The sequence below is a fragment of the Medicago sativa genome, chromosome 2 (genome assembly GCF_051527215.1).
Source record: "Medicago sativa cultivar Bolivia chromosome 2, Bolivia_mono, whole genome shotgun sequence".
Lineage (NCBI taxonomy): Eukaryota > Viridiplantae > Streptophyta > Magnoliopsida > Fabales > Fabaceae > Medicago > Medicago sativa.
The window spans coordinates 52,490,585-52,497,504 of record NC_140750.1 but is presented as its reverse complement, the minus strand read 5'-3'; the positions used below and the strand labels follow the sequence as shown (position 1 = coordinate 52,497,504).

Sequence of the window (6,920 nt, the reverse complement as noted above, 5' to 3'; positions counted from 1 at the left end):
TGGCCCACTAATCTGTAGCCCAACAAAATTTGCTTCCTACACCCCCCAAAACTGAAAACAAAGAAAATTGGCAAAACAAAATTTCATTTCTCAAACAACTCACGTCATTTCTCAAAATCCATCGGAAACAACCTCCACCACCGGAAATCCATCGGAAACAACCTCCACCACCGGAAACAATCGCCGTCGTTCTTCATCAACACAAGGTAACCGATTCTAATTCCTTTAACCGATTCTAATTCCTTTAACAATTACGAGCGTCGTTCTTCATTCAACTCTTTAACCGATTCTAATTCCTTTAACAATCGCCGTCGTTCTTCATCAACAGAAGGTAACGAGCAACATCGTCGTCTTCCTTCACCACCGGAAACACCGTCGTTCACTACACAAGCGTCTTCACCGTCGTTCACTTCCAACGCCGTCGTTCACTACACCAACGTCTTCAAACACCAGCATCTTCATCAACATTACCGTCATTCACCATCCAAACTCAACAAACAGCAACATGTCGAAATCAAATCAGGTTTGAACTTAACTTCTTTATCATTATTGTGCTATGAATCAAAGTGTTTCTGTTAGTTTAAAATGGTTTTGTTTAGATCAATAAGGTTTCTTTGTTAGTTGGAAAGAAAATTTGATTTCAATTTGGGAAAATCTCAATCCGATGCCCTAAATTGACTGATTAATGTGCAAATGTGTAACTCTAAACTGACGGTTTAATTTTGATTTGGAGAAAACATTTGAAAATTGTATTGGAAATGCTTTCAGACTGTTGAATGTTTCCAAAAATTAAAAATTATACAAAAACCATTTTCCTGTTGAAATGGTTTCTATATGTTGTACTCCAAAACCATTAGTTGTACTTAATGGTTTTGGAGTACAAATAGAAGCATCTATCAAGCTATAGTTCAGTAGAATTTAGTAGAAAATTTGTATTGTTAATCTTGTTAGGTATTGTTAATCTTGTTAATCTTGTTATTTAGTAGATTGTTAATCTTGTTAATCTTGTTATTTAGTAGAAATTGAAGATGTTGTTAGGTATTGTTAATCTTGTTATTTAAAAAAATCCACGATGTAGTTGGCTTCAAGTGGGAAATAGAGTTCACCCTTTTGTTGCTGGAGATAAAAGTAATATGCAGAGTGATAAAATCTACAACTTTTTGGATAAGTTGATAAAGAAAATAAAAGTGGCAGCATATAAGCCTACATTGATTATAATCTTCATGATATTGAACAAGAGGAAAAAATTGAGTCTTTGTAACCACAGTGAGATGCTTTTGCTGTTACATTTGGGATACTTAATTTGAATGGACAGTCGACGATACATATTTTTAAGAATCTGAGAATATGTGGTGATTGTCACAATCCATTAAATGCATGTCTAAGGTTGTCGGTGTGATTATTGTTGTTAGAGACTCCTTCAAGTTTAATCACTTCAAAAATGGAAATTGTTCCAGTAATTATTTATGGTGACTATTTGATTCAGATTATTGGAAATAAGTGGTCACAATGATCCTTTTTAACTCAAATTTTATTAGACTAATTTTTGATGTGTTTTTTCATATATTTGGATAGATTATCAAATAACATACAAAACTGCACATACCATTTCTTCTTTGATTTCATCTAAGAATTTGTTGAAACTCGAAAGCAATTATAGAACCAAGTCCAATTTTATGAAATGTTCTATGTATTTCAACTCACAAACAAGTTTATTTGGGATATCCTTGAAAATCAGAAGCAAGGACTTTCCATTTTTTATGAGAATTTGCCCATCATTTCTTCTTTTTTTGCTTTAAATATTGTGACCCTTTGGATTTGGATTGCTTTATCTGTTTCCCGAGTGGGTCAAAAGTAATTTTCGGTTCGTGTATAGATACTTATTGTAAACTCAAAAATCATTATAGAATGACAAATACATTTTTGAAATGAAACAGAAGCACACCGAACAGATACTACCACATCTTTCTGTTATGATGTAGCTTCTGATTTGAATTAATTTGTGGACTTATTGACCAAGTAATTAGTTTTGTTAATTAAATGCTAAGATTCGTTTCTGTGGATTTGGTTCCTTTTCTTTCAAGAAAAACTGAATGAGTGAAGTTATTATTTGATGATATTGATCTGTTACAACAACTCAGTCTGAGATTTATTATGCATTGCTTCGCATCATAATTTGACTTCCTCTAATTTAGTTGTTATAATATCTTCACAACAACCACATGTTCCATATTTATCTCCATGAACACTCTTTCCACACGGGACCGAACTACCAAGTGGTTCCTAGTCAAAGCCATAGGAGAGAACCTGCAACATTTTATCGTATTGAGTTCTATTGTATGGCTGTCCTGTCAACACATTTACATTAAGTTGGGTCAACACCTTGTGAAAAATGTCTGTTAGGTCATTTAAAAAATCACTTTTAATCCTTGTGGTGGAATGGCTTATGTAATAATTTAAATGGTTTCAAGGAGGAAGTAATTTCATTTGTGAGATGCTCAAAGATGAAAACATTGAACAATGTTGACTTATTTGTTTTTATGGGAATTAGAATTACATTAGTTTGTTTTTGTTTTGGGTGCATGTTGTTTAGTTGACTGAATCTTTGTAGTGTTAAACATGTTTTATTATTAAAATTGGTATAGAAGTAGAAGGGAACATTGTATGCTGGAATCTGTACTACTAAACTAAGCATTGGGAGCAAGTCTAGAGATAAAGAGAACATTGTATGCAAGTGAATTTTGGATTACGTTGTATGAAACTGAACTTGTGCTGGACATCCATCATCCATCATATTTTTTAGTTCAATGAGTTGAATGCAATTAGTGGACTTTGTGTGAGAAATTGAAAATATGTAAAATTATAATTGTCATCCATCAAGAAAGTTGTGTTCTATTATTTTGATTTGATGTTGACTACTTGTATTATTTTGATCCTGTGAAGTTGAAACTTTACAGGATGTTGAAATGGTTTCTATGTAAGAAAGTTTTTACAATTAACTCTACTTGATACAATATTATGTTTAGTTAGAACTTAAAAGTTACTTTAATAAAATGTCCATAATGTATTTGTTGTTTTTAATAAAATTTTACCAAAACCATTTTTCTGCAGAAATGGTTTCTATGTGTTGTACACAAAAACCATTAGATGTAATTAATGGTTTTCTGTGATCATGCAGGTGAAAAAAACCAGGGACCTAGGGCCAATTCCATCATTCAGTATTGGACTGACACAATCGGAGGAGGAGCAAAGGAATGTCACAAGATTAAGGAGCGGTGGTGATAAAAATAAGGAGCGGAAATCAGACGAGACTAAGGGAAAAGAAAAGAAGCAGTACATAAAGAAGCATTTGTGACAGACTTGTATAAGAAAAGAAAAATCGCAATGCCTTTCGAGTTTAGCACATTTAAGTGGGAAACACCAAGGATGCCTACTCAACCTGACAAAGACAGTTGTGGAGTCTTTTGCATGAAGTTTCTTGCTGAATGGGAGGGTGGCAATACACAAATGGAATCATTCAAAGACTGGTCCAAAATGAGAAAGAATGAGAAGAAAGGGAAAATTATGGATTTCAGAATCGGAATATGTTCCAAAATAATAACCGACACAAGCAATTGCAGAAGAACCCATGTCGAGAAGGAAGCAACTTCATACTATGAAGAAATGCTTCAAGAGCTAGCACGTCCAACTTGAATTCGAATTAGTTTTAATGTTTTTATATTATTGAGTTTGATTAAAGATTTTTTGGATATGTATCAACTTCATACTATTAATTTCTTTTATTATGTTTCTGGATATGTTTTTTTTTCTAATGATCTTTAAAAAATAAGTAAAAATGGGCTTCTCAACCTTCCACTCTTTAGCACCCTGTCCCCTCTTCCATTACAGTTCATTCATCATCATATTACTGAAATTAGTTTCATGCAGTAAGAGTAAGGCTTGACTACATAGGCCTGAAATCAGTTTACTCTTTTCTGCATAGTTTGTGGTTCATAGCAGAATTTTGTTTATGCTTATAACACTGGTTTTCAAGCATTACACAGCCAGGGTGAACATGTGGAAAATCATGGAACAAATCACCTGTTCTATATCTAAAATCCACATAAATTTGAATGCAGTAATAATTCAGAATATATATAAGGGAACCTAACTGAAGATTTAGAGTTAACATAAAGCACATGTGCCTCAAAAACATGATTTGTGTTTGAGCTACACCCAAAAAGTAGGTATTGAATGGGCCAATGTCATGATCAGAGCATTTGTTCTAGCAGCATGGAAATTAATGATTATACATAGAATAAAACCATGAGCGAAGTTTACCTTGTCAAAACGGGAAACTCAGCCTTGAAGCGAGTACACACAAAGTTTTGTATCTCTTCAACAGATACATTTTGTTGTGTAAAAATCATATAGAAAACCATTTTACTCTGAAAACCAATATGCTGTGTAAATGGTTTTAGCAAGTTTTACTCTGAAACCATTTTGCTGGGGAAATGGTTTCAGAGCGCTGATTTGCTTTGGAACTATTTTTAACAATTTCTTTGTTTGGTAACTCACCAGTTCACACTGGTAACGTGGTTTTTGTTTGGTAAAAATCATATAGAAAACCATTTTACTCTGAAAACCAATATGCTGTGTAAATGGTTTTAGCAAGTTTTACTCTGAAACCATTTTGCTGGGGAAATGGTTTCAGAGCGCTGATTTGCTTTGGAACTATTTTTAACAATTTCTTTGTTTGGTAACTCACCAGTGCACACTGGTAACGTGGTTTTTGTTTGGTAAAAATCATATAGAAAACCATTTTACTCTGAAAACCAATATGCTGTGTAAATGGTTTTAGCAAGTTTTACTCTGAAACCATTTTGCTGGGGAAATGGTTTCAGAGCGTTGATTTGCTTTGGAACTGTTTTTAACAATTTCTTTGTTTGGTAACTCACCAGTGCACACTGGTAATGTGGTTTTTGTTCTATCTTTCTCCCAAAACAGTTGACCTTGGTGTTGTCTTTGTGTTTGTGAGAGTAACAAAGACAAAGACACCGCACCAATAACTCGTTTCTCAAATTCAATTCCATTCACATTAAACTCAAATTCAAGCTCAAACTCAAATTCTAACTTCAGCAAAACGATGTCGTTAGAAGAAGAAGAGGGTTTAATGTTGGGGTTGTAACGTCGCATGTCCTGCGCTTTCACTTTATGTTTGCTTTTTGTGTTACCCTCCAATTTTTACGAAAAAGTGACACTAGTTATCCAGAGTCATGGTTTAACTATTATTGATAAATGGTTTTAAATAATGACTATTACTGAAACCATAAGTAGTATTTAATGGTTTTCTTTTCTTATACAAATCTGTCACAAATTCTTTGTTACAAACATAACGCAAATAATGTACCTTATCAGATTTCTTGTTTTGTGAATTATTCTTCGACTTCAACATAGTCCTAATAGAAAATCCAGTGTTATATGCATAATTACCATAAAAATCTTCAATCTCTTTAATAGATTGAAAGACTAAAGACTTCCATGATTCTTTATTGCTAGGGGAGTAACATTGAGAACTGTCAGCATGAATCATTGCTAGGGGAGTAACACTCAATTGTCCACTCTCAGCATGAATCAGTGATGAAGTTTCAACACTCAGTTGTCCACTCTCAGATGAAGTTGATGTCAAATCCATTGAAAACAGCAACAAACACTATTAAGAACAAACAACCATTAGATATCATAAATTGAAACTACAAATAAAGTAAAATTGAAGCTAATTGCTACAACTGAATCACTAAATTTGAATCAACATGCCAAAACCAATATATTGTGTAAATGGTTTTTTCAAGTTTTACTCTGAAACCATTTTGTTGTGGAAATGGTTTCAGAGTGTAGATTTGAAAATACAACTGAAGCAGAATTGAAATGGTCTCGACTTGGAATGGTCTCGAAGGAGCTTCCAAGCAAATGCAACCACTTAGCTTCAATGCAGTCATATTTATACTTTTTTTACTAACAAACTCATTATCAATGCAGTCTTATTAATACTTTTTTTACTAACAAACTAATTATCAATGCAGTCTTATTTATCATACAATTTCAAAAGTCCATTTCAACTTCACATGCACTTCTATGATCCATATCAATCTTAGTTTCTAACACATGAAGCTTTCACCCTTACCTAAAATATATTAAAGACTTAAAAGGAAATATCATCTTAGTTTTGTCTAAGTCATCACTTAGGCTTCTTAATATTCTTTACCATGCTTGATCTTAAATTCAAACCTCTACTAAATGATGAAAGAAACTCTAACATATAAAAAAAAAGTTAGAGAAGGGATTAAAAGCATCTCAATGCATTTCAATGCTTAATTAGAAAAATATCTTGCATGCTTGCAGATTGGACCCTCATTCACAGATAGGAAACAGAGAAATCTAAGATTAGTTGTGACAAATGTAGTTAGGATCGAGATCCTACGTAGGATAGGTCGGCCGGTGAAGGAACATATTAACAGGAACGTAACACGGTTCATAAGTTGGAGAGAACTAATAAGAGGAAAATAGAGGAAAAACACAGGAACCAAGCAAAAAAACAGAGAAAATAGAGGGAAAACAGGGAAAAACAGAGGACAACAGAGCAAAAACGAATCGGAGTAAAGTCGAAGCACAGGTGAGGTGCCGTGGGATGTAGAATCGCACGATCCTACGAGCCAGTGCTCAATCCTGGCTACATTGGTTTTGACTATAAGATCCTAACTTGAAGCTAATGTGACACCTGTACAAAACCCATTTTCACTACAACCTTATTCAGAGATAGGACTTATATCCACAAAAAATTTAATCTCTATAGGCTACTTAAGAAAAGTTCCATTTCTGCTACATTACCTCTATAAAATCCTGACAACAGAAAGGTATCTAGAGCTAGAATTTTTTAAATA

At 33.4% G+C, this 6,920-nt stretch overlaps 1 long non-coding RNA gene across 1 annotated transcript; it reads left to right on the top strand.

Annotated features, from left to right (window-relative positions):
- Window positions 1-3,807, top strand: LOC146948803 (uncharacterized). The gene is made up of 3 exons (XR_015025354.1): window positions 1-206; window positions 329-523; window positions 3,179-3,807. It is a non-coding gene; the product is annotated as an uncharacterized LOC146948803 (long non-coding RNA).
- Window positions 3,808-6,920: the final 3,113 nt, after the last annotated feature.